Source organism: Ammospiza caudacuta, chromosome 2, assembly GCF_027887145.1.
Source record: "Ammospiza caudacuta isolate bAmmCau1 chromosome 2, bAmmCau1.pri, whole genome shotgun sequence".
Lineage (NCBI taxonomy): Eukaryota > Metazoa > Chordata > Aves > Passeriformes > Passerellidae > Ammospiza > Ammospiza caudacuta.
In genome coordinates, this window is record NC_080594.1 from 53,684,090 (window position 1) to 53,711,545 (window position 27,456).

Genomic DNA, 27,456 nt, shown 5'->3' on the forward strand with positions numbered 1-27,456 from the left:
ATGTTTTATCAAAAATCTCATAGTAAGAATTTTTAAATAATACCTGAATTGAATTCAATCCTATCATGTTTCCCTAGAATGATTTCTTAAGAGTGTGAAAATGGGGAAAAACAAATTCCTATCTAAAATTCTTCATAACTTACACCAAGAAAAGGAAAGAATGCCTTCCAGCTGGTCTGATTAACAGCTAATATGTCATATAATGATATCAGCATAACAAATATGTTTAATTTTCCCTAGATAATATTAGTTAGCAGTTAACCCAGGTCAGAAATTAATTTAAAAAAATAAATATAATTAACTGCTGAACTGCATTTCCCTCCCAGAAACTAAGGTCAAATTCTGGTTTAAAAGACATTTTTTTCCAGTAAAGTTAGCAGTTTTCTGCTGCATAAAACCAGCAGAAAACCAGCCCCAACCTTTGAGGATGAATCCAAATATTCTAGACTGAACTTCTGGGGGAAACTATTTCTATGAATCAGCTCAACCAGCTCCCTTCAACAATAGAGCACTTGTAACTGTGATAGCACCGTCCACTTTTCATTAACATGCAGCTATCAGTGTGGTGAGTCACACTATAAAGCATTTAACAACTGTTCTCATAAATACCATACACCATCTGGTAACTGAATCAAAAGGCTACGTGCCAGTTTTACTTTGGGATGGAAAGGTCTGTTTTAAATTTACACCCATAGTCTCAGGGTGAACAGATATTACAAAAAATTAGCATAGAAACAGGTCATCCCACCCAATTCTCCAAAAGTACAGCTGAAAATGAAAACAAATTATTCAGTGGGGTATTTTGACATTATACTGTTTGTTCTCATTGCAAGTCAGAATGACAGGACTTGAAACTTTCATTATTCATGTCAAAAGACACCAATCTTTTTTTTTATTATTATTCTTAGGGAAGATGTCTGCATTAAGTTTCTTACTAAATTATATTGAAATGAAATGTTCTGACATGCCCAAAAAGCAAAAAAAGTTTTCTTCTGAATTTGCTGGAGTGACATAAAATACTTTGCTTCATAGCAATTCAGCTTGAGACTTCCACTTGGTGACAACATCACCTCATCTCGCAGGAATGCTGGCTCCTGCCATCATGCCATCACTCAGGCTGGACACTGATTAGGTCACACAAGAAGCCTGGAAGTCCCCTGATGCAGCTCACTCGGTGACAAAGCATGGGAGACTTAACAAGAGGAAGCTTTGGACATTATCACTGCATTGGCAAGCACTGCACAGCTGGAATTCAATTTCTATAAAACTCAGATAACTCAGACTGCTGAGGTTTATTGTCCTGACATAGAAGTTAAGGGCATTTTGATCAGAAAGGGTTTGAATGCTTATAAGATGTATTAATTAGTCTAATGAAATGTACTTGTCAGAACACACTTCTGCTCTGTTACCCATACATTTTTCAGTTTCCATTTCTCAGAAATAAACCAATTATTATCTAACCCCTTTCACTGAAGCTGCCTTTAGTCAATTATAGAGTGTGAACTTTAACTGGCTGCACTCCAGAAGTTATAGTGGGAGGGAAGGAACTGTGGAGGTGATGGAGGGACTGAACGTGACTTGAATATCCCATGGGGAGCTGGAGGTGAAGATGTATTATAGTGTGTGGGCCCAAAGGAGCAGCTATGCAAGAAGTAAGCAGGAACAAATCAATATGTAGTGTATAAAAATAAAATCCTACCAATTGATGTAAATCTCCTTTTCTCAAGCGAATGTTAGGAAAAAAACTATTCAGAGGTTTCAGAACAAGAGATACAAACTCCAAGGGGAGGAAAACCACCTTGTGCAACTTGCTGTCCCTCTCTGGGGTAACTGTGCCCCTCATAGACCAGGTGTTGCCTTCTAAATGCAAGCAGAAAACTCTACTTCTAAATGTCCCTGTTCCTCCACCCCCACCCTCTCAGCTGGCTACAGCACCATCCTGTTTCTGAACACCACCAGCTTCACAAGGTACTTCACAGACATGTCTAAAAGCCTTCCACACTGCCCATACAGAAATGTTGGCCTCAGAGGCTGGCACCATCAGCTTTGACCAATCTTGCAAGGCACTTTGCAAAAGTTTTAAAAATGAATATGGAAGTATTGAAAACTCTCGATGAACCCTGCAAAGAAATACAAAATTGAAACAACTTCCCTCCAATTGTGACCAATGCTCCATTGCTGGTGATAAGATCTTTCTGTAATTATAAAACTGCAGGCAGTTTTATAATTACAGAAATAAAACACTCTTGTGTGTTTATTTCCTGCACTGTTTTTGATTGTTGTGCCTTTCTGGTTCACTAAAGCAGCTGTCTACATTCTGGCTTATTTGAGATTGGTGGCTATAGCAGTAAGAATTCATACAATGTCTAGGAGATCATCATGTGCAACTGTGAACAAGAAGGACAGCCCTTTCATTCTCAAATAATTTTTGCACAGGGTAAAGCTCTCAGAAATGGAAGTGGGAGAAGATTGAGAAGAGAAAGATACCCTGTTTCTTCCCAGTCTAATCACAGTAGTTATATTGAAAGCAGAGGTGAGAGGAAGTGACTGGCATGAGATCTACCAAAACAGGGCCCCAGCCTGTGTGGGGTACATATTTCATCACCTCTGGAGGGCTCATGCCATTATTCTTTATATGCTATGATATATTATTCATTATCCCATTTAAAGTTTTGTTCCTGCTTCTTCGAGCACCAGCTTATTTATCTAGCACAAACATTCTGGAAATGAATTGTATTTAAAGAAATCACTTGAACCAATTTGGTTTATGGAGCTGTGTTTCCATTCATCTCCTTGATCATCTCTGTCTTAAAGCAAATGATTCACAGCAAGTGGGAGTTCCCTGTCATGCCTCCACACACCAGTTCCAGCACAACTGAACAGCTCTGACCCTTCAAACTCCCACCTAAACTTTCCCAGGGACGGACTTTTGGCTTGGTGCTCAGATTTCTTGACCTCACAGAGCAAGAGTAGAGCTGTGGTCTGGAGTTTCATCACTGAGTCTTGGGTTGCAGCCTGTGTGCTCCCTGAGAAGCAAAGCCCCCAGCCACATATCTTTGCTCTTAGAGCTGAACTTCTAATGCTGTCAGAATCAAACAGAATTCAGAATTCTCAAATCTGTCTGTAACATTAAGATCTCATTGTTCTATGAGTATATTAAAAACACTGAATGTGCCAGATCAGGCTCAGTTTCACCACCAGTGTGTATATTGTGAGAAACACGTGTCCTTGCCATTCTCTGGGCAGAGCTGAACTATTTCTGCCTTTGATCCAAGCAATACAAGGGAAAGTGGATGCCTTAGGAGCATGCCAGCCATTGGTTCATATGTTATGCTTGCCGAGATTGTATGACTTTCTGCTTTTGGCACAAAACTGTGGCATGCTTTTCTGCTTTTGGCAAGTGGACGCATCTTGGCAATGGCACATTTCAGGCTTGTGTGTGCTTGCAACGTGCATGGAAAATGTACTGTCCCAACACCCCACATGACTCCAGCAGGAATAATAATCCTAATTTTTTTTTTCCAGAGGAGCATTCTCAGGAGCATATCATAAACTCACAGAAACACTGGTTGCGAGGGACCTCTGGGGTTCACCCTGCAGCTCTATTGCCAGCACTTGGTCAGGTCAGCCATGCTTTTTCTAACTGAGCTTTCAGGATCCATTCCAAGGATAAAGATTCCACCACCACTCTCTTTAGGCTCTCAAAATGTTTCCTAAACTCTATCCTGAACCTCTCAGAACAGTCTGTGGCCATTGCCTCTTCTGCAACTGGGCATCTTCCACTTCCAAGAAATCCTTGATTCTGTAGTCTTTGTAATACCCATTGGCATACTTGTGGGCTGCTATTTCATTACCTCCTGGTGTCTTTTTCACCGTAGACACCTAAGCATCTCCTTCACCTAATGGGCTTTAGGCCCAAAGCTGGACACTGTTCCAGATGGGGGACACTGTTCCAGTGCCAAGCAGAGTAACAGTCCTTGCTATGCTGGCTTTGGTCCCAGCAATGGAATTGAGGAAGCTTCTGGGATGGAAGCTCAGGCTGGATCATATTTAACCTGGCACCTGGGTCCTTAAGTTCTTTTCAGTGGGGCCAGCGTGACTCAGGCAGTTTCCACTCTGCTCTGGTGCAGGGGTTATTCTGCCACACACAGGGCTTTGGCCTTTTCCTTGCTGAAGGGAACATGGAATGACCTCTCAAGGCTCTCAAGGTTCTCAAGATCATGTTGAACTGAAGCCCAGGAGTTGAGTACCAGCTTTTTTACTTCACCACCAACTAGTGTTATTGTGAAGTTTTCTGTTAGTCATTTACAAGCTAATTTTAAGTATTTAACATGTAGTGCTAATCACAGACCTCAATTAGAATTATGGAGGCTTCACACCTCTGTAATAGTGGCAAAACTGAGCTATTTTATCTTAGAAACATAAAATAGTCCAGGTTGGAAGGGACCTTTAAAGGTCCTGCAATGAGCAGGGACATCTTCAACTCCATCATGTTGCTCAGAGCTTGATCCAGCCTGGCCTTGAGTATTTCAGGAACCTGAAGGATTTGCATTCAAGAAGAGAAACAGAAGAAAGTACATAGAGAAAAAAGTACATGAGGTAGGTTTTTTAGTATTGCATATTCAGGGACAGTCAAGGTCACGGAATCATAGAATCACAGAATCACATAATCATAGAATCATAGAATTATAGAATGGCTTGGGTTAGAAAGGGCCTTAAAGAACATACAGTTCCACTCTCGCTGCCATAGGCAGAGTCACTAGACCAGGTTGCTCAAAGTCCCTTACAACATGGCCTTGAACACTCCATCCACAACTTCTCTGGGCAACCTGTTCCCATGCCTCACCACCCTCATAATGAAGATTTTCTTCCTATCATCTAATCTAAACCTACTCTCTTTCAGTTTGAAGCCATTCTGCATCATCCTGTAAGAAATTTCTCTCCATCTTTCTTGTAAGCTCTCTTCAGATGCTGGAAAATCACAGTTAAGTCACTCCAAAGCCTTCTCTTTTCCAGGCTGAACAATCCCAATTCTCTCAGCCTTTCCTGAGGAGAGGTGCTCCACTTTTCTAATTATCTTGGTGGCCTCCTCTGGACTTGCTCCAACAGGTCAATTCTTCTAGAGCTGGATGAGGAACTGCAAAGTGGAGTAGGGGAGGCAGAATCCCCTCCCTCGCCCTGCAGGCCACACTTCTTTTGGTGCACCCTGGACATGATTGGCATTCTGGGATGGATGCAATCCCATACTTTGCTAGTTCACATGCAGCCCCTCACTCCCCATCACCCCAAGTCCTTCTTGGCAGGGCTGCTCTGCATCTGTTCATTCCCCAGCCTGTGCTGGTACCAGGAGTTGCCCCAACCCAGGTGCAACACCTTGTACTTGGTCTTTTGGGCCTCACGAGGTTCCCATGCGCCACTTCTCAAGCTTATCCGGGTCCCTCTGGATGGCATCCCATCCCTCAGGTGTGTCAACTGCACTGCTCAGCTTGGCACCATCTGCAAATCTGCTGAAGGTACACTCAGGTCATTTGAGTGTTCTTGTGCATGTTTATATGCTTAATGCTGTAGCGTTTTTTTAAAATTAATTATAATCCTATCCTGAAGTGGCAGGATGCATTAAAATTCCTGATACATTATTTGAACTTTACAATCACATTGAACCACTTCATTGGCAATACACACTCAAATTTTGTTTCAACTCTATTTTCAGTATTATTACTGCAGGCTGCTTTAGTCAGTATAGTAGCATTTATGGAATCCAATAGATTGTAAAATAAAATTGACCTTGTCGTTACCATTGTCTGTCGTAGCCAGTAGGGAACATATTGTTCATAGCTCTTTCCTCACATAAGATCACAGAAAATACAAGCAATTTTTCCTTTAGCTAGAGAGAACATTTCAAGAGAAGATGGCAAACGCTCTCATGTTGATGTCAAAATCAGACTGTGGTGGTCGAATAGGAAATTCTGTTGGGTGAGAGAGAGAAAAGCTGCCTTGTTCTTAACATATCCCTTTCTATTTTCCAGAATGCTGCAGCAAGCTCAAACTCTCTCTGTATTTCTTTGCAAAGTTGTCAGTAATGGCTTCTACAGAAAATTTTAACTGTAGAAGACCTTCTACCAAGCTTGTACAAGACAGTACTATTTTTATTTTCCATGCATATGAATTACTGGTGTATGCAGTGGCGAAAACAGAATTTCAACATGTGCCTCTCTTCAACAAAGTGATACCAAAACACTCAAGAAATATCTAAAAGTTGGGCACACAGATTTTGTTATAAAATATAGAGCACTAAGAGGCTCACTCAGCATGAAAAGGAGAGAAAATTTTCAAAGAAAACCAGAAGTAACAAGCATGGGGTTTCTATATTCCAGTATGTAGCTTGAAACTGAAGCCCTTATTAGAGTACAGTTTGGAGTTCTCAGCAATGTGTTTTCTCATGTAAGAACAATACCTGTCAGACACAGCCTATTACTTATAGTGAGGAGGATGTACAAAGACAGGGTGCTCAGAGAAATGTGGAGTGAGAGATGTTCAGTTCTCACTCAGGTACACCATGAGCAGCAATCACAGCAGCCTGTAACCCAATTGCTCTTGTTAACTACAGATTGCTGCATCCTCCAGTCTCCTGAAATAGTCTCCTACAAACTCATTATAATATGACCCATCTGCTAGATTTGTAGAAAAAGGAGATGTTCCATCATCTTTAAATGCAGTGCCAGAGCCACTGTCCATGTTTAATCCCTCTCTTGCTCTCTGAACTATTACCTTGTCATCATTTCTAGAGTCCTGGTACTAGGTCTGTATATACAGTAGTAAAGGACCTTGAGATGTCACAAATTCTTTAATGTGACATCCTTATAGCCAAGAAGTCCTTGGGGAAAATAAAATGGATAAGTGAAAAATGCATGAAGTAAAATACAGAGTTCCGCTTGAGTAAAAAAGATGCATATTCTGTTTTAAATGGGATGTATCACACCAGTATGTGACAAGGATGAAGTATTTCATTTGGGTGAGGAGTGGTAAGCATCCTTTGAAACAGGATGGAAAGAGATAGCTAAATCCTTAGTCTATAGAAAACATCTTCTGAGTCTACTTCTTTTCCCACTGGAGAATTACAAACATGAAGGAAGCATTCAGCCCAGATTTTATGACATTTGCGCAAGAGAATGTCTTTTGATGAGGCACCAAGAAGAGATCTCACTGTATCACAACAGATTCCAATCCTGTGAGCGTGCAGCATTTAACCTTTTCTTACACAGGGAAGCACATCCCTGGAGATGCTGTTCTCACCAGGAATCTCTTCTGGTATAAGCAGGCGAGCAAACACCAGCAGGGCTGCTTAGCTCAGCTTGGCCTTTGTAGCAGAAAGCTGAGACAGCCTCAGGCACCTCAAGTGTTGGCCACTGAATAATTTGCCATAAGTACAAGAGCACCACCTTGTGATCCCTGAAAGCCAGCCTGCCAGCTGGAGGAGGAGGATGGCAGCAGTGCCCTCCTGCTGCTCCCAAGAGTTCTCCTCTGTCCCTGGGACAGCCATCACCATGCAAACCTGGATGCACTCCTGCTGCATTGCTTACTCCAGCACATTGCCTTAGCAGTGTGAAAGGGCACAGAGACAAATGTAGAACAACGTACCACTGATATTTGATCTGGGAGAAGATGTGGTCCTGCTAACTTTTCCTGCTGTGCATGTCAGGGAGAAGAACAACTTCCAGTGCAAGCAGTGTTATACATCCACCCAAAAGGATATGTCAGCAGCAGTAATAAATCACCTGGCTGCAGCTGCAGCCACCAACCAAATGCCCATAGAGCACAACAGGATGCAAGATTTATTAAACCGGACTGCTGTAAACCAGGCAAAATCCTAGGCTGTGGCAACAGATTTATTTTTCTGGGTTCTAACACTGGTTAGACAGCACAGTCTTGCTCTGTATAGATGATCTGCCTTTGTCTTTTGGTCTGTCTTCAGTAGAACCATTAAAATGGCCAGCCCTGAGTTACAGTTCCAGGTCCTAATAAAAAGACTTTGCTTCAGACAAAAAAGAAAGCTATTTTCCAATTTTTAGAAATCAGCACATTCATTCAGAGATGCCTTTCATGTTACAGCAAAATTTCCACTGCTGTGGAGAATTTAAGAAAATTTTGCACAAGCTGAGGATGCTTGTCTGGCAAATAAGTTGTAAAGATCATATATAAAATGCAAAACAGTACCTAGAGGTTATCTGAAACAATTTTCTGGGACAACAAAAATCTGGTGTCAGAATCATGTTTGCAAAAGAAAAGTTGGCAAAGCAACTTAAGAAGTCTTGCAATACTGTCCAGAAATTTTAATTTTTTAAACATATAGCAGTGGTCAAATCAATGAAAAGCACTTTGGAAGTGCTGGATTAATTTAAGTTCTATTCCGGTAATTATGCTAGGAAAGTGAAGGAATCTGAAAAATCCAAAACATCACCTCCTACTCATTTACACAGAAAAATCAGAAACCATTTGAATCCTTGCCATATTATTGAAACAAGATATTTTTATAGATTCAAATAGTTAGGAAAAGATTCCAAAAGCCTTTAGGTGCCTGTGGCACAGCTCAAGCAGAATTTAGATGCCTGCATTCATGGGAGTGAATCACAACAATTCTGCCTGTGGCAGGCATACCTGCAAGGCACCTAAGCTGTCATCAGTAAAGGTATTTAGGCACCTAAAGTACTTCTAATGTGTATTCCCAGAGGCCTTCTTATCTTGGATGAGATGAGTGTCTCAGCAGATATTTTGTTTCACGGTGTGTTTAGGCATTCTCTAAGTATTTGCTGGGCTGCCTAGAATCCTTTGTTTATTAGGGATGGTTACACAACACCCAGCCCATGCCAACACCACTGAGCCCAGCACAAAGCAGGGAGTTCATGTGCCTGCTGCTATCCCAAAGTCATCCAGATGAACTCCCCTGTGAAATGGTGTCCATCATCTGCTCTACCTGTAAGGTGAGGAACAGTTCCATTCCTGTAGGAATCTTCTTTTAATGCAGTTATTAATACACAAGCAGCAACTGAAGTGGCTGCAGGTTTTCAGAGCTATAAACTCCTCTCACTCAGCTGTCAGAAGCCCTGAGACAGGGAGAGGAAACTTCAGATTCATCTCTTGTTTCAGCATTTTCTCTGCCCCCCTTTGCTTGGCACCCTGGCTGTTGTACATCCCACAGTCTAGTGTCTAACTGTTTTCCTCCGCTGTATAAAATAACTAAGGTATAATAATTCAGAACTGCAGATTTCTGCCTCTGAGGTGGGCGTCATCATGCTGGGGTCCCTGTGTGTCTGGGTTTGGTGACCTTTCATCCTAACACATGTGAGTAAAAATCCAGATTCTGACACCCACTTTTCCAGAAATGCTAAATAAAGAGAAGACCTTCCTTGTACTGCCATTCATTCCCTGAGATAGTTAGGGCGGCCTTATAGAGCATCAGTATGAATAACACTTCATGATCAAAGGAATAATCTGAAACTTTGAGTTATTACTATTTAAAAAAGGAACTTCTTTTGAAGGATATCCCTTTTAAGACTAAAAGACCCTAAATAAAGCACCCTAGATGACAGTAATCGTACCAAGTATTCCTTCTGCTATTCTGCGAAATGCCCTCACGAGTCTGAAATCATATACTGGGATGTTTTTAGACACTAGACAGCATGGCAATACTCTCTGTAAATGAGGAATGTTGTAATTACAGAGCAGCAGTACAGGAACTCTAATGGTGAGGACCAAACCTCCTAAGTCAGTATCTCAGCACTGTGGCTGGCAAAGACCAAAGGAGCTTGTGACTCTGCAGACCCACAGTGAGTGTTATAAGCAGCTGAAGGAGGGAAAGAATGGCTAGTTTGCATCTGTCATCTGACCACCTTAGGACTGATTTTTTTTTTCCCTTTCAGAATTTGGATAACAGCTTCTAGAAGAATGTGACCAGAAATGTTATTAAAAATAGCATATCCATAACAAACAGCTCTTAATGTTGTGAATAAGTATGTTCACATCAGTTGGCAGAATTTTTTCTTTACATGAAGACACTTGAAAATTATTGTGCCCTAAAACATAAGCCATGGAAAATGTTCCTTTGGTTAGAGCGAGAAGAGAGACACAGTAAAACAAAAGTCATTATTTCTTTAGGTGTCTACTGTAATGGTGCTGTTCCCTCTTCACATTTTTTTCCCTGTTTGTTTTAGGGTATTTCCCTACTATGGGCCACCCCAGTACTATCAAACCACCCCAGTGGCATATGCCCAGCAGCCTGTTCTACCTTCTCACAAAACCCACTGTCCTGACCAGTTGCTGCTTGGTACAATCAGGGACCATCCCCTTCTCCTGAGAAGGGACTGTCACAGGCCCAGGGACAGAGGTTGAAAATAAAGTTACAGCTAACAGAGCTTCCAGAGGTACTTGAAATGCTGCACTAATTGTGGCTCTGTGTGTATCTACCTCCCAGTGGCAGCTCTTTGAGCTCTGAAGGTCACGAACGCTCACAAATATTTAGCAGTAATAACCCACCAGAAATGTCAAAGCCAGGAAGTGAAATGCTACACCCACAATTCTCTATGCATTGTATTTCACTTTCAGCAAAGCATAACAAAGCAAAGCAAAGCAAATAGCCTCGGAAAAGTTCATTTAGCCAGTTAGAGAAAGATGGGATTTTTTTTTTAGTATGATTCTGGCTTATGTATGTATCCATTTTCTCTGCCTGACCTTTTCCAGATCAGCCTCTGTTGCTCAGAAAATAGTCTGTCTTTTATTCATGCTGGGTCTCTACCTGACATCAAAGAGGTTTGCATATGTGGATCAAGAGATCAAAGGTGCTGATAATCTCCCAAAATCTGCTTGGATGTGCCATTCAAATTAATACACTGGTAGGAGTTAGCTTCGGTATTATTATACTAAAGAAAACATCGAGTTTGGGAAGTTTTGCTAGGAGGGTTTGTTGCCGTTTACAGGTTTGAGACAAACTCGACTGCTAAGTATCCCTAATTAGCCTAACTCTCATGTTGATTTCTCTTCTTTAGCAATTGGTGCTACATTTAATTTCTTTTTTAAAAAGTCAAATTGCGAGCTAGGAAAAGTTTGCAGCCTGTAAACAGGCACTCTCAGTCTGTTGAGGCTTGAACAGATGCACAATTCATGAACTGAAACTACATGATATAACAACTCAACCATTTATTGACTTGATGAAGCAAATCTTGTTACTAACAATAGGCTATTCATACCATCTCTTTTTTCTGATAAACAGGACAAGAAATGATTTGGAATTCTGGTTTTTGAAATACAGATGAACCCAGTTTAGCTCTTGCCATAGATAGAAAACATTTTCTGGTTTATTCTTCAGATGATTTTTAATTTAAAGTTGTTTTAAGAATACTTCTGCAGCTTTTTTCTAGAGAAAGATATTCCAGAGCTATGGAAAAACTTTACATTGGTTCATATTCTCCATCAGCTTCAAGGTTATAACAAAATTCATCTCAAAATGATCTCAATAATTAATGGCAGTAAACAGCTGTGGTCCTAATACATGGAATAGTTCATAATGTACATGACTCATAACTAATTCATTCAATCCAAGTCCTTGAATTATCAAATGGAAAACAAGAAGCGTGGAACAAAATTGCTGCAATGTTTTAAGAGAAAATCAGCTTTGAAAAGTCACAACATTCTGAATAATCTCACAATAATTTAAGATGGTCTGCAGCAACAACAAAAAGCAGTAAATGGAGATCTTGTTGCAAATTGTGTTGCAATCCATGTTAGATTCTCAGTGATGCTGGAAAAGCATGTATCTTTATATCTGAGAAACATGCATATTGAAAAGTAAATAGTTGGATGAAAACAAGTCCCCGTCAATACTGAACAAAGTTTGACCTCCTGATTTCACTAACAAAACTGGAAAAAGTGCTGCAGTCATTACATCAGAGAAGAGCAGTGCACTGAGTGTACAGCAGTTTCAGACCTGCTATGGATGTAGTTTTTTAATGCAAATCAGACACTGAATTTTTTGCATGATTAAGAGGCTTTTGGGGAAGGACGCAGCTGCATAAGTGAAGAATATTCAGCCAAATGACTCAGGAGGTCACTGCTGCAGAAACATGTTTTTATTTGGGTGGGAAGACATTATATATTTGGTAAAAAAGCATTGAAACTCTTGATTTCCATTTAATTTCCCTTTCCGTTTCCATCTTGACTATATAGACACTTCAAGCATCTCAAATAGGAAGGATTCGTGCATGCCCATAGAAACCGTTATGTACTCCAGATTGGAGAAAATTCTCTTGGGTAATCCCAGCACAAATTCACTTGAATAAATAAGCTTTCCAAGAAAATTATACCAAAATTTTAAATTTGTTGGTAGTCTAACTTAATTACAAGCCTCTCTGTTATCCTTAAGTGGGAACTGCTTTTGTCCTTGTGGTACTTGGTTGATTTTTTATGACACATCCAAACAGACATGGAAACATGAACATGAGTGTCAGGGTGCATCTCTAATCCAGTGAATTGGGTGTCCTCTTGGAAATCTGCTGCCTTGTGTTCTCAGTAATGTTTCCATGTGAAATCATGTCATCAGGAGAGGAAGACTGCTTTCTCCATCCCTCTTGGCACATTCAGTTGGCTGAGATACAAGTCCTGGGTATGGGAAACTTTAATTCGGCCCCCACATCCAACGTGAACTGTATGTCCAGATCCGGGAAAACAAGTCCTGAAACTTTGGGGTAAATTCAGCCCAGCTGAGGTTATATGAGCATTTCCCATCCCATGAGTTTGCCCTGCAAGGTAGGATTGCCCTGCAAAGGTAGGGCTGTGGGTCCCTAAGGCCAGCCCTGGTGCCTAAACCCACCACAGTGGCAGAGGAGAGCAGTGGGTGGCTCGTGGGCTGTGCTGCCCCTTTCACTGCTCTGCCAGGCACAGAGGCTGCCTTGGGATCTCTGCTGCGGACAAAGCCTTGGCATTGAGTCCCTAGGAAGGAATGGTTGCATGGACACAGAAGTATAGTGCCAGCCTTGCAAAATGCTGGGATTAGTTCTCTTACTTCCCAAGAGATCAATTCTGGTGATTATCTTCTCTACTGCTCTGGCTTTTTGATGTGGAATTGCAAAGATACTTCACATAAGCACTTGTGATATAGACATTTCTTTAAACACAGCATATTATTTGTGAGATATTGTAGTCAGACACATTTTATTAAGCAAAGAATGTAGCAATTCCATTATTTGTAACTAGATATTTCAAAGAGTACCAAGGAAAGTACATTTCTAATGCAGATCCTCTGTCAAATATTATAAGATCATAAAATTCCCAAGAAGTATCTTTTCAAACCATTATTGTTTTCTGCCTTCATCGGTTCATGAAAGCTCAAAAGAGCCAACTAAATTTCTGTTGAAAGGAATTACAAATTCTGAAAAATCAATAAATACAACTGTATTCCCAGCAGAACATTTTTATACTGTGGTAGACAAGGATGAAGATGCATTTCCTGTAAACTTATCTATGAAAAAGACAGCTCAGAGAGTACAATTTAATTACTGAGTTATAACAAGACATCTGGGGAAATTGCTAGATTGGCAGCTTTTGAAAGTGTTTATAAAGTGATTTTACAGAAAAAAAAGGAAAGGATTATTTTTTTTTTTTTTACTAAGGAATGGAAAGTTTGCCAATATTTTAAAACAGGAAACAAAAAATATTTTAAACTAAGAGGCAGATATAACTCAGTAGAAATATGCTGCTTCAGAAGAGCAGGTGGCCTTTCATAGCCAAGTATTTGTTCTTCTTTTATTGTATGGATGACATTTATAGCAGATTCTATAGCAAAGTGTTTGTTAACATGAAGAACCAACAGTTAAAATTATCACTCTCTTAGCCTTTGAAAAGTTTACTGAGCAGTGAATTTATCATCAATGACATTCCTGTATAAATAGCACTACTAATTTTTCTAACCTAATAATATGTTCCATGTTCTTACAGTATTTTTATTATTATCAAAATAAGCAAAGTAATCCTTGATCTTGTTTTCTCTTTGAATTCAGAATGTCTTTTTTTTCCATTGTATTTTTAGTGCTGGTTAAATTCCACTGAATTTATGAGCAGGTCCTCTGTTATAAAACTGATACATCTTTTTCCGTATTAAGCTTTTCTAATCAGCTTTTCTTTTATCACCTCAGATAAATAAGACTCTTCATAGAAATATACTCTAACTTTTTATGACAACTCCCCCTTGTCTAGTTGGTTGTTCAGAAGCTTTAGTAGATGTTTATCCAAAGCTGGACATAATGGTTGTTGTCTCCACACACAGATAAATAAAATGTCACCAATTACTTTATCCTTCAAATTCACTTCTCTTCCTCAAAATCTGCAGATATTTTTTGTCTATATCATGCCCTCAAAGTAACTTTGGGAGATGTATGTAAATGGTCAGTGTCACCAGCTCACCTTGCACGAGCTGCACCAAAATAAAAGAATTTATTTATGAGAGTCCCTCTAATAGGCATCAGTACTTTAGATTTATTGCCCTAGGTACCAACAGGTCTTCAGCACTCTGATTCATGAATGAAGTCACAGCCAATGGCATCCAGAAGTGCTCTAGGTTTGTTGATTTCCCCATAATGGTGCCATGAGCAGACAGGAGCAAGGCACAGACCTGAGGCCCGTCAGTCCATGAGACAGTAAACTCCCATTCTCCATTCTTTGCACCGTGGTTTCTGGTGTCTGATGAACCAGTCATGTCTAGAGAGATCCACAGCCATCACCTTCACCACATCAACAAGGGAAGCAGAGAGTACCACATAGAATAATTTTGCTTCTGAATTAAAATGAATATTATGTCATCTAGCAAAATCCCTCTATTGGTATCATTAAGAGCTGGGGAGAAATCAGAAATTATGACCTTTTGATCACAGTTGCAGCCAACAACCCTCAGTTAAAAATGTGATGCACAGGGGGTAATGTCAAAACCCCTGCAGATTCTTGACTCGGAGACAATCGAGATTGTGACATTGGGACACTGGGACCAAATCATGCTGGATTTCCTGTCCATCAGGGGCTTTTGTCCTCACACAAGCAGCATTCCTAAGCAGCCAGTCATGAAAACCTCCTAGCAGCATTGTGCCATCAAAGCAGCACAAAGTAGCTTGAGTGTCCTGCTGAGGGAGGCAGCAAACCCCCTTGCCTGCCCAGACACTGTTCTGGAAAGATCTGATACATTCCGTACTCACATGATATTTGTTACTCATTCTGAGCACAATATAGCAAGTGTTACCCCGTGCTAGGGTGACTGCATGTCCTGTACTGAACACTGCAATAAACACAGAAGTATAATAGCCCTTTGGCAAGAGTTTGTGTCCCTCTCAGCGACAGTATCACCATTAAAGCTGTGCCTGTAGGCCTAATCTCTCTGGCTGCTCTTTTTAAGCCAGCAGTCTTTTCTGGAGTCCTTTTTCCTTCCTTGCGATGTTATCATTTATTACTGACAAAAGGTGAAAAGCTCAAACATTTGCAAACAAACCTGGTAAGACAGTCCCTACCCTGAAGATAGCATCATTTACTTTGGATATGGATAAATTAATAGTTTATTCTGAACTTTTGGCTCCTTTATCAAAACTTTACCTGGTGCTCAGTCATCAGTGCCAGACCTGTGCCATGGGAGCAGAACAAGCCCCAGCCTGACTTGTGGGCGGGAGGGGAGATCAGAGCAATCCCAGTCCTGGTCAGGATCTGAGCCCTGATTGCAATTCACACTGAAACTGCTTCTGTTTTAATATTCTCACCATTAGCCAAAAGGAACTGCTCTAGATAAAAAATTCTTGTTTTCTTGAAATCTGAACTGTTGCCAGGCTGAACTGTTGATATGACCTTCTCTAAAATAAAAGGCATCTCTAAATAATTCAGACTGTATAAGGAGCTGAGAGGGAAACACAGGTGAATCCTATTTTTTTAAACTTCCATATTAGCAAAGAAAGGCACTTTTAGAGAAAAATAAAATAAACCTCCCTACCACCTTGTTGTTCAAATGCTTCTTTTAGACAGCTGGCTTCACTTTCAAACATGTTTTATAACAAGAGCAAATAAACTCAAAAAATTCGATGGTAACCTATCCAAAGTGCTTGGAGTTTTTGTCATGCTTCCACACGTACTTTTGGCTGCTATAAACAGCAGGTTAGTGTCAACATAAGTTCCTCCTGTCTGTTGCCCTTCTGAGTTCCCAGGAGGCAAAGGCACTTCATATCAGTCCCCCTGAAGGTCACATTTGCTCCTGCTCACACGTTCTGCAAATACAGAGCTCGGTTTCATAATGGGCAGGGTGGGGCACTGCTAAATCCATGAGTTCTGCAACATCAGGGGAGCTGCTATTACTCCAGCACTACACTGAGATTCACTCTCTCTGTGTCCTAACTAATCAAACTATGCACAAATGCTTTTCTGCTTTCAGCTGCTGTGATCCCATTTGGACTTCCTGTATACCTGCAGGAAAATCAAATGTTATTTATGAGAAGGTTTGAACCCTTCTCCTGGACTCTGTGTGTTTGTGTAAAGGTTTTTTCGTGCTTTTTCTGCCTTTGCCCTTTAATAATGTTCTACTTGTGACTGCACAAATATGATGCTTTCACTGGGACTACACTGCTTGTCCAGAAGTTCAGAAGTTCAACCTTTCAAATGGTACATACAAAGGCAAGAAGTGGTGCAAGCTGCAGGTGCAGGTAGGAGCGCCTGAAATTTTAGGCATGCATAAACTGAGGCCAGTGTTGGAGAGAACAGGTCCTACTCTCACAGTAACTGTACATTTACATACTCTGACGGGCTTCTGGCAGTAGGCAGCTGAAAATGATGAGCTGTCTCAACAGATTAAAATTAAATTCTATTGAAGAAAACAACATACAAAAATTATGTTTCTGTATAATCTGTGTGATTAAATGTTACTTGTTTCAAAGCTAATGTTTCTGTCATTTTCAATTACAGCTTTTGGAAGCTTTATTCTGCATCATTTAATCTCTTTAAATAACTCTCCTGTTCAGCTTGGTTATAGGGATTGGCACACTTAGTATGAATATTGCACTGCTACTAACTCCTGCAATAACATTGCTGACTCTGATTTAGAATTAGATTAATCATATCTGCTCTCCCTATCATGTCTGGAAGTTGGAAAAAGGAATAAAATCAAATGGAGTCACATGCTGGGACTTCTTTATTGGTCAAGTTATATTGAACAGGCTCATGTCAAATATCTGTGATAAATAGATGAAAATTTAATAATTTCTAAACAGTGACAGACATTTCTTGTTGGGGAATGATTTTCAAAGCTTTTTTTAAAAAGAAATATTTGCTATTCTAAAAGCTGGAGGGTTGAATATTTTTCACTTGGTTTTACCATTTCTAAATTTTGAGACAAACACTGAAATGGAATTAAATTTTAGTGAGGTTAAACAAATTACAACTTGTTCAACTAGTTTAGAACTCCTGACATAAATGAACTTAGTAAAAAAATCCTATATTTGTTGACAGAAGAACCTTTGAATCAAAATCAATAAAAAAACTGATCTCCACGTCTACATTTGGCTGAATATTTTCCTTTATTTGTCTAAGGAAATTACAATTTATGTGCAAAAAGGAAACTACATTTGCAATTAATGAGCAAATGGAAGAAAGCAGGGGAGGGAGCTTTGCTAGCAAAAAAATAAAAAAGTTTTTACCAAAGGCTGCTCTCCAAGGCAAGCTCTGCCACCTCGTGGGCTGCAGCCCTCTTACAGGGTAGCGCCCAGAGCTCGGGGCAGGAGAGCACAATCGTGTAGGGAGAGGTGGGTCTGTGAAAAACCCCAAATGACCCAGTATCTAAAATAAATCGTAGAAAGAATTTCAGTAACATCAGGGGTTTGAATCATAATTATTAAAATCAGTCTCAGGCTGAAAAGGAAATTATGTCAACAGGACAGCAAGGTATGTTGGTCTAGCTGATTCTTCCAACCATAATTCCCAGATTTAAATCCTTTTCAAGCAGCATTAGATACAGTGCAGACGCTCAGTGCAGTATTACTGGATCTACACAAATCCCAGCTCCCTGCTGCTGCTGTGCCCCAGGCACCCCGAGTCACAGGGACATGACTCCATACAGACCCCAAAGCATCACAGGCTGCACCCTGGCAGGCAGAGGTAGGGGCAGTCCTAGTCCAGCTTTGTGACCCAGATATGCCTCTTTTGTAGGTGTTGTTTTTTTTTTTTTTTTCTCACAGAAGATTACAGAGCCATGCTGTGTTTTTTTTTCAGTTTGCTGACCTAAACAGAAACCTGGATCAAGTTACAAACAAACAAGCAAAATCGATTCTCTCTTGTGAAATGAAGAGCTGGAAAAATAGTTTGGATTAACCCACAAAATTTCTTTGACAGAAAAGAATAATCACTAAGCTGTTGAAAACACAAGCTTGGTGATTTCCAGCTGAGAACATGATTTAGTAGATTTTCCTTTTCAGAAATGTTGTGCTGCTCTGACTTTTCTTGCATTTTCAGGAAGCAACAAAATCAAGACAAAACATGCAAATACTTTCAGTGGCCCCCAGTTTTAGCACGTTCCTTCATCAACAGCTGTACTCAAGGAGCACAGACAGCTTTGGTCTATGACTCGAGATCCTAATTGTGACCTTCCAGCTGGCAGCACCAAATGGGAAGGACTGGAGAAGAGTGGGGAGACCCCTTATTGTACAGAGTTTCAGTGTTACCTCAAACAGCAATCTCATCTGGTGATATAAATACAGCTGTCACATTCACATATATGCTATTTTAGCCATATCAACCCACCAACAGTTTGCAATTAACCTATCACTAGGGGAACAAACAGATTTTTAATATTAGTTTAACCATTTAAACTGAAAAGCCATGAGAAATAAGCAAGAAGAGCATGTCCGTGAAATGCCACATTTACAGGGACTAATCTTTTTACTATAGAGTTTGACTATTACTGCCTATACAAACATGCTCAGTTCTCAAAGGAAGTGCTTCCTTTGTCATTTCTCTGTGACAAAACTAAAAAAAGAATTAGATGGATGAAAATTCTCAGATATATCCATATATCCTAATGATCATTTAGGGATCATTTCCAAAGTATGTTGAGAACTTCAGACATCAGGTGCTTTTTTGGAATTGTAACTTCTTGTAAGACAAATGTCTGAATTTTGAGCACTTGACAAATGGCTGATGAAAACAAGGAACTAAAGGAGATGTGTACAAAATATATTGCTCAATTTTGTTTCTTGAGTGACCAAGCACATAGACAATTTTGCCTGAATTACTGGATGTCCCTGTAATAGAGTTAAAAAATAAGGAGGAAAAAGTGTATTTCAACAGATGTTAAGCAATATACTTGGAATTACATTAATCTATTATATATTTTAAATGATAAATTAAATATACTGAAGCATCAGAGATTCTAGGTGACTTTGCTATTATAGCTGCTCTAGTGTTGAAGGCACATAAATAGATAAAGGGTAGCAGTAGATAAGGAAGATGTGATTCTGCTTCATTTATTGATGAATCATACTTCCTTGATGGGGACTAGAAACTAGCCACATTTCTGCGATGATACAAATGTATGAAACTCTGTTCCTACTAAATATTTTTCAATGAGTAGTGCTTTTTTAAATAGTCATATGAATTCCTGCAGTAATCTAGATTTTCCTGTTAACTGTGGAGAGTTTACACAACAGTTGGTTACATTTACTTTATTTTTATAATGTTCATTGAATGGTATGATTGATGAGATAACTTTGAGGGTTAAAAAGTCATGTAGGTAGCTTGGATAAGGAATACAGATAATTGTTTACCATTAACCAGTGGCAGCAAGAACAAGTCTCTAAGTGATAGAGCAGAAAGTTAAAGATCATCTGTAGGAGCTGACAAAACCTTACAATTTGATTTCAAGTGAAGAAAAGAAGTCCTGAAGAAAGCTTTTTTCTTTTCTAGCACCACTGGCAGAGCATTTATTATGTATAGGAAAATTACATTTTTAATAAGCGCTACACATTGTATTTGTAGTCACAGAGATTTAAAAAGGGACCTGCTGGCTCCCCAGATACATGAAAAGAGCAGGCAATGGACTCTGTTCTCCCTCTGCATTCTGTCAGCAGCTGTGTCACTCTTGCCTTTCTCAGTTCACAAGGACTGGCTGCTCCAGGAAATATGAGGTGTCACTGGACGCTTTAAAACATGGCCAGTAGTCTCCCCATCATAACATTTATATTTTAATGGGATTATTTTAATTTTGGAAGCAGAAGCACAGCAAGGCAGATTATTTGCATCTCTTCAGGCTGGTTTAGGGCCAGGAGTAGCCTAGATCAACATTACTGAAATTCAACATCTCTGTGGTGATTTAAAAAATAATTTGCTTGACTGCTTCCCTTGGTTGTTGACAAGAATTTACATCATAGAACTGTCCCTAAATCATACAATACCTTAGTACAGAGAGAGGATAGCAGAGAAATACAGAAAGAGGCCTCAAAGGGCCCACAGCGTGCTGCCTTCTCTGATTGCAGCGAGGGTCGATTCTGTGTGGCTTGGGGACGTGAGGCAATGCTTGCAAGAGGTAAAGTCAGTACCAGAGGAACACACACAGCTGCAGCCAGATTTGTATCACTTTACCTATGGGGAAATGACCTGATCATTTAGGGCAGTGCAATAAAACCTCCTGTTCTGTACCACAGATGAGTACTCAAATTTTTGTTAGCATTTGAATTCTGTCACAGTAGGAAGCTTCTCAAGCTGCACATTATTCTTGTGTCAGCCATGATAATAATACATCCACCTCCTGAATATTTTTTATGAGCAATAATTTATTTTTACAATAAAAAAGCACTTTAGATTATTTTTAAACAAAAACAAACCTGTGAGTATATGACTAGCAGCAGCTATAACAGAAGGATCTAATTTGTTTTTCTCACCCAGAACCTCATGAAGTGTCATTTTTCTTTTTCACATTCCCGTGCTGTTCAAAACATCAGTTTATAGAGCTTACAAATGCACTTTCCTTTGGAGTCTGGTATGTATTCTCTTGAGGATCTCAGACAATTACAGCAAAAAATAGAAGCATCAATTGCAATATTTTTGCACAGCATGGTGTTACTCCTGCTGAGGTTTTAATTTGCCCCGAGACTGCATATATCAGCAGATTTTCAAAATTACATTATAAACTGATATTTCATTTGGCCTAAAATTCTGCTTAGTTTCTTGTTGTACCAAGGTCTCCCAGACACCAAAATCAGTGTGATTCCCAAGCTCACAGGCAAAGGAACTTGGGATTTGGGATTCAAGAGTAATCATGGAACCTTGCTAGACTGGGGAAGCAGCAAGGGGCTAAAAACCTTCCTCTCCACATCACAATAGCACTACCAGCAGAAAGCATTAGAGTCTGGTACAAGACATTATTATATCCTGGGACAGAGGAGAAGAGAACAGGGATGGAATCTAGTTGAAGAAAGGGAAGAAAAAAATCTCCCACTTGTATTTCTGTACATTTCCTTTGCTATCTTGTCTTAAAATTTTTGAAAGTCGTCTCCTGTTCTCTGTAAAATCTGTGGATTTTTACTCTACTTGCAGTCCCATGAAGACTGCTTGAAACATCCTCCATTCTAATCAGTGGGAACATTGAATTTACATAGTTTTGAATTAGATTGCATCTTTGCATTTGCTTTTAGTATAATAAAGAATTCCCAGCTGAGGGAGCTGGGTTTGTTTAGTCTTGAGAAGAGGAGACTCAGGAGGGACCTCATTGCTCTCTATAACTCCCTGAAAGGAGGTTGCAGTGAGGTGGGGGCCGGTCTCGTACCACGCCTGCAGTGAGAGAACCAAAGGAAATGGCTTTAAACTGAGACAGGGAAGATTCAGATTAGATGGTTAAAAAAAAAATTACTAGAGTTAGACTGCTCAGGTATTGGAATAGTTTGCCAACGGATGTGGTGGAGTCATGGTCCCTAGATGGGTTAGAAAGGCATTTGGATCTGTCACTGGGTGATCTGGTTTAGTGGCTTAGGGGTTACAGTGATACTGCTGGGTAGACAGGATGATCTTGTAGGTCTCTTGATGATTCTATGATTCTATAATTCTATGCCATTAACGAAAACACTAAATAACACTGGTCCCAGTACAGAACCCTGAAGGACAACACTGACATCCATGAGGACTCTGAGCCATTGACTGCTACCCTCTGGATGCCATCTTTCAACCAATTCCTTATCCACTCAATAGTCCACCTACCAAATCCATCTCTCTCCAATTTAGAGAGAAGGATGTTATGGGTGACAGTGTCAAAGCTTAAGAGTTCAGACAGATAATAGCTCTGTCCTTCTCCACTGATGTAGTCACTCTCTTGGAGAGGGCCACTAGGTTGGTAAACTTGCCCATGGTGAAGCCGTGATAGCTGTCTCAAATCACCTCCCTGTCCTCCATGTGCCTTAGCACAGCTTGCAGAAGGATCTGTTCCATGGCCTTCCCAGGCACAGAGGGGAGGCTGACAGGTTGCTGGTTCACAGGGTCCTCCTTTCTAAACTTTTTAAAGATTAGTAAATTGTTTCCTGTTTTCCAGTCACCGGGAACTTCATCTGCCTGCCATGATTTCTCAAATATGATGGGGAGTGACTTGTCAATTACATCAGCCAATTCCCTCAGGATTCTGGGGTGCAACTCAGCAGGTCCTATACACTTACAAACAATCCTCAGTTGGTCATGAACATTATCTTCTCTTATACTCAGAATCACTTTGTTCCCCCAAAACACAGTGTTTCCACCCAGTTTCAAGCCACCTTTCATAACAGGAAAATGTCATGATCATGACACTACAAAAACTTCTGGTCCAAATGAAACTCTGCCCAAATGAACTACTATGTAATAGAAGTGATTTTAAAATCCAGGATTTCCCCATTACATATAAAAATCAAAGATGACATTCAGCCAGATCAAGAATAAAGCAACATTTAAATGGAACACACTTTAGAATAGATAATCAAATAATCAGTCCTAAGAGTAGATCTACATTAATTTAAAATGAAAAAATAAAAATCTGTTATTAATTTCTTAACTCTTATATCCTACTGAATACCTTCAAAATATTTCTATAGAAAGTTGTAACTTCTACAATGCTGACAAGTGTAAATTTTGCTAATTACATCTGCCTTCCTCCTTGGCAATCTGACTAAAGATGACTGAATTGCAAATAACTTATTCTAGCATGTCTGTGTGTTTCTTCATTACCTACAATATAATTCCAAGGCTTAAAAAACATAAGATTCTACATTAGAAAGACAGCAGATCAACAGATAAAATCTTGTTTCAATCTCTGATCAGTATCTCATATTGCAAGATGCAGAAAAAGCTCTGTTCTTAACCATCCACCTATTTATCAGTTACTGCATGTGAAGAATCATTCTTATCTTTTGGAGCAATCTGCATACTCTTTGATGTATAAGATATAAATAGCTTTGTTTTTACCTTTTCAATAAATTTAACGGGAAATAATGAAGTTTACATAAATAATTAATCAACAGTGTTTGATTGTTTGGAACAAAAAACCTTTGGACAATCCCTTTATTCTGAAGCCAGGATGACTGACACCAGCATGTACAACAGGGGAACAGAATGCATGATGCTATATTGATGAATGATGTCAAGAACCTGCACCATATGGCATCCAATGATAAACACAAGTTGCAAAACCAAAAGGGAGGAGAAAGAAATGACACTTTACCTGAGGGTGCTTCTGTAACATTTAGCAGAACAGCTGGATTGCCCAAGAATGAGTATTCCACCATATTACTAAACATATTACAAAGTTAGTAAGATTTTAAATCTAGTAAATCAAAGTTCCTTTGTACATTATAGATAAAATCCTGAACCTATGGAAATCAACATAAAAATAACTATTTCCTTCACTGTGATAAAAATCCGTCCCATTTCTATATTGATTTAATAATTAAAACATTTAATAGTACCAGAAACTTTAATGGTATTATCTTTTAAATTTGCATAACTGACTGTTCTCAGGGATTCTCTGACTACAGGTAGAGGATGGAGTTCACATGATCAGTGAAGCTGATCAGCTGCCTTCTGAAGTCAGTGGAAGGTCTCAGAATTGTTTTGACAATCACCAATTTGATAAAAACAACTTTTCTGAAATAATGGTATATCTCCTAGAACAAGATGAAGACTATAGATATCTACTAAAAATACATGAAAATTTCTATTAGAAACAGAAGCAAATTTTGTTTGTATATTTAGCATTAACAGGATTTATTTAAGGCACAGCATGCAAGAAAAAGCCAGTGGTCCTGAATGTATTTAATGTCTATGTCTTTGTCTTTTTACCCAGTCTTAAACATCTAGTGCGTATATAAGCTTGTGAGTTCACACTTGTATCTATGTGCAAATAAATTTTCCTCTGTGATACTGCTATAACTCATTTACCCTTATCATGTTCTCTCCTTGTTGTTTATTAGCACCATTTGTTATGTCACATTTAAAATTAGATTGGGAGATATTTGGGGGAGGAATCATTAGCAGGTTGCAATCAGAACTGTAATTACGCTGCTACTGGAGGGTGTTGAGGAACCCATAGCTGAGTGAACAGATGTACTCATTTTTAGTAGGAGAAGTCATGTCATAGTAAATTACAGCTCCATTTTCCAGAATATGGGCCTATTGAAGGATTTGCAGGTAAAAAGTGGTAGCAGAGCTGAAATTGAAAAGCTGTGACATATCTGACACGCTAAGTGCAGACACTTCATGCTGCTGCTCAGACACTGCACACTGATGCAGAATGCAAATAGGCCCAAGACTTCTTCCACCAGCTACCAACAAAGCTTTAGAAAGGCAGACTTTCTGGAACAGATAAACAAAGTGCTGACAGGAAAAGTTACAAGAGAAAGGAAGGGTATATTGCCTGGCAGTGTTAAAGAATTACAGCAGCTTTTTTCTGGAGGCAAGCTAATTTACAAGCAGAGGCACTAATGGGCTAAGACGCCAAATTTCTGCTTCCTAGAAGAAATAGTCTGCTCTGCTTGAGTGGGAGAATGACAGAAAAGTTAAAAAAGAGCCTACTAAGCTAAGCAGGAAGCTTATGATGACAAAACACCCTAGGTCTACAGGTGCTAAAAAAATACATGACTTGATCCTGTCTGGACTAAATCCTACAGAAAGCAATGGAAAAATAATGAGCAGTCTGAGCAGCAGACTCTGTATGCCTTGAGTTCACTGGAGGCATGCACAGTGATGGAGATGAGACTGAAGATAAATATGGGAGAGCACTTCAGCTGGACCAGACAACTCCAGCTCACCATCCTTTCTCTTACAGCAGCCACACAAGGTACACAGGGCAGATTATATAAGTGGGGCAAATATAGAGTGGTAATTTCCCTGAACATTCTCCCAAACTTCAACAATGCTGGTTTAGGGGCTCTCTGTGCCAGATATACCTTCCACAAAGACAGTAAACACTGCAGCTTTTTCTTTTGTGAATTTATGTGGCCCTAAACTTCTCTAAACTTTAAGCCTCCTCAGTATCCTGTGTCAAGGACTTCCAAAGTGTAATTATGACCTGTGTAAAGAACCACAATCTTCTTGTTTTGAACCTTTGAAAGTGCTACTTTGAGTTTGTGCTTGGTTCCCAGAAGCAACATAAGCAGTCTGCTTGCAGTGCTGAATGTTTTCCAGGAAACATCAGCAGGCTGGCCAGTGAGCACTCCTGGCTCAGCAAGTCAGATGAAACTCATGTTCCTTTACATGTGTAAGTGATAAAGGCCAAAAAAGGTGTGTCAGCACTATACCCCTGCTCATCCATACTTGCCAAGGCTAAGGATGTTCCTTGGCATCATTTTGGCCCATTCTAATACTTCCTAAGCCAATGCCGAAGCACACTCTGGAGGACAGCATGTGCTGTTTCTAACAGGCAGCATAGAAAGACTGCACCATGTCCAACTTCCTTCATGCTACTCCACCTCCAGTGCTGCCCTGGCAGGCCCCCCATGCCCCAAAACAGCCACATGCACTTATGTCATACACCAGGATATCCACATGTTCACCTCATACTATGAAAACTTTACTCTGGTGGGATGCAACTCAATCCACAGTTCAGCATGTCCCATGGATGGGAACAAACATTTTGGTGTCTTCCTCTACAACCTTTGGTGACAGCTCATCTAATTTACCGAGAGTGGACATTCCCTGCTTTCATTTACTACTACAGGTTTTTGTTGTGATTAGCAAGAAAAGGCCACTTGCACAAGTAGAACTGCACAAGTTTATGTAGCCTTCCAGACATGATCTGTAGTATCTGCAGTAGAGCTCTCCAGTGGAACCCATTGGCCAGGTCCTAAAAGATGTAGTGGCAGCCAAAGAGGTAAGATACACTGATCTTGCTCTTTACCTCTTTCCTATCAAGCTTGTTAACTTATCTTAAAAGTACAAAGAATTTATCATGGTTTTGACCTCTGATACAGATGTCTAATTAGCCATCTCACAAGGATATTATGGACTGATACAAAGAATGACACCTAAATGCAGAGGACATACTAGGAAAAAAAAACAAACAGGTTCCCGAAAGGAAAAATTTGTAGGAGGCAGAAAAAGTGACAGTCTATGCTTTGAATGCTACTCATATCCACTGTATCCCTATAAACAACTGACTCAGAGAAGAACTGTTTATGAACTGGGAGGTGTCTCATTAGATAATTTAAAAAATACATGAATTGTTAGCCTATGCATTTTATTTCTCTATCATGAACAGTGCTGTCACATATGTGCAGCTAGACAACAATCAAAAAATTTTAACTACTGCATCTCTGAAGGATGGACTTTATGGTTCTTCAAGACCTGCATATGTTACTGGTTTAAGCTGGTTCCTCCAGATGAGAGACATCTGAGGCAAAACAAAATAAGAGAACAGCTTTGTCATGAATACAGCAAATCATTCATATACACTCAATTCTACTTGCACTAAAGCTTGAAAAGAGGCTCTTCACACAGTTGAAAAAGAGTTCACTGTAAGGAAGTGTAAATTAAGACTGATACCTGAAGAAGTGGAAGGACAAAATAGATGAAGAGAATGAAAGCAAAATATTTAATCTACTATGTCTTGTTTTTCTTAAACTCAACAGCGTAATAGACTGCTCCTCAAGGTGTGCTTAGCATTTAGAGCTGGGTTCTGCATTGCCAACTATAAAAAAACCGACTAATTTTAAAGTGTCCTTGTGTAAGAAATGTAAGAACCAGAGGAATGATCAAGACCTGATGATGCTGTCCTTGTTTTAGTTTGACAAAAAGAGAAGCAGCAGTTTTGTCATTATAGTGTTGTAATGCTGAAGAACAGAAAGTCAATCTCTTAATCTCTGCTGGTAGAACCTGCCAGCACCAGGAGCTCTGGGACTGGGGTTCATTCCCATTCACATCAATAGCAATACAGCTCTATGAAGGTCT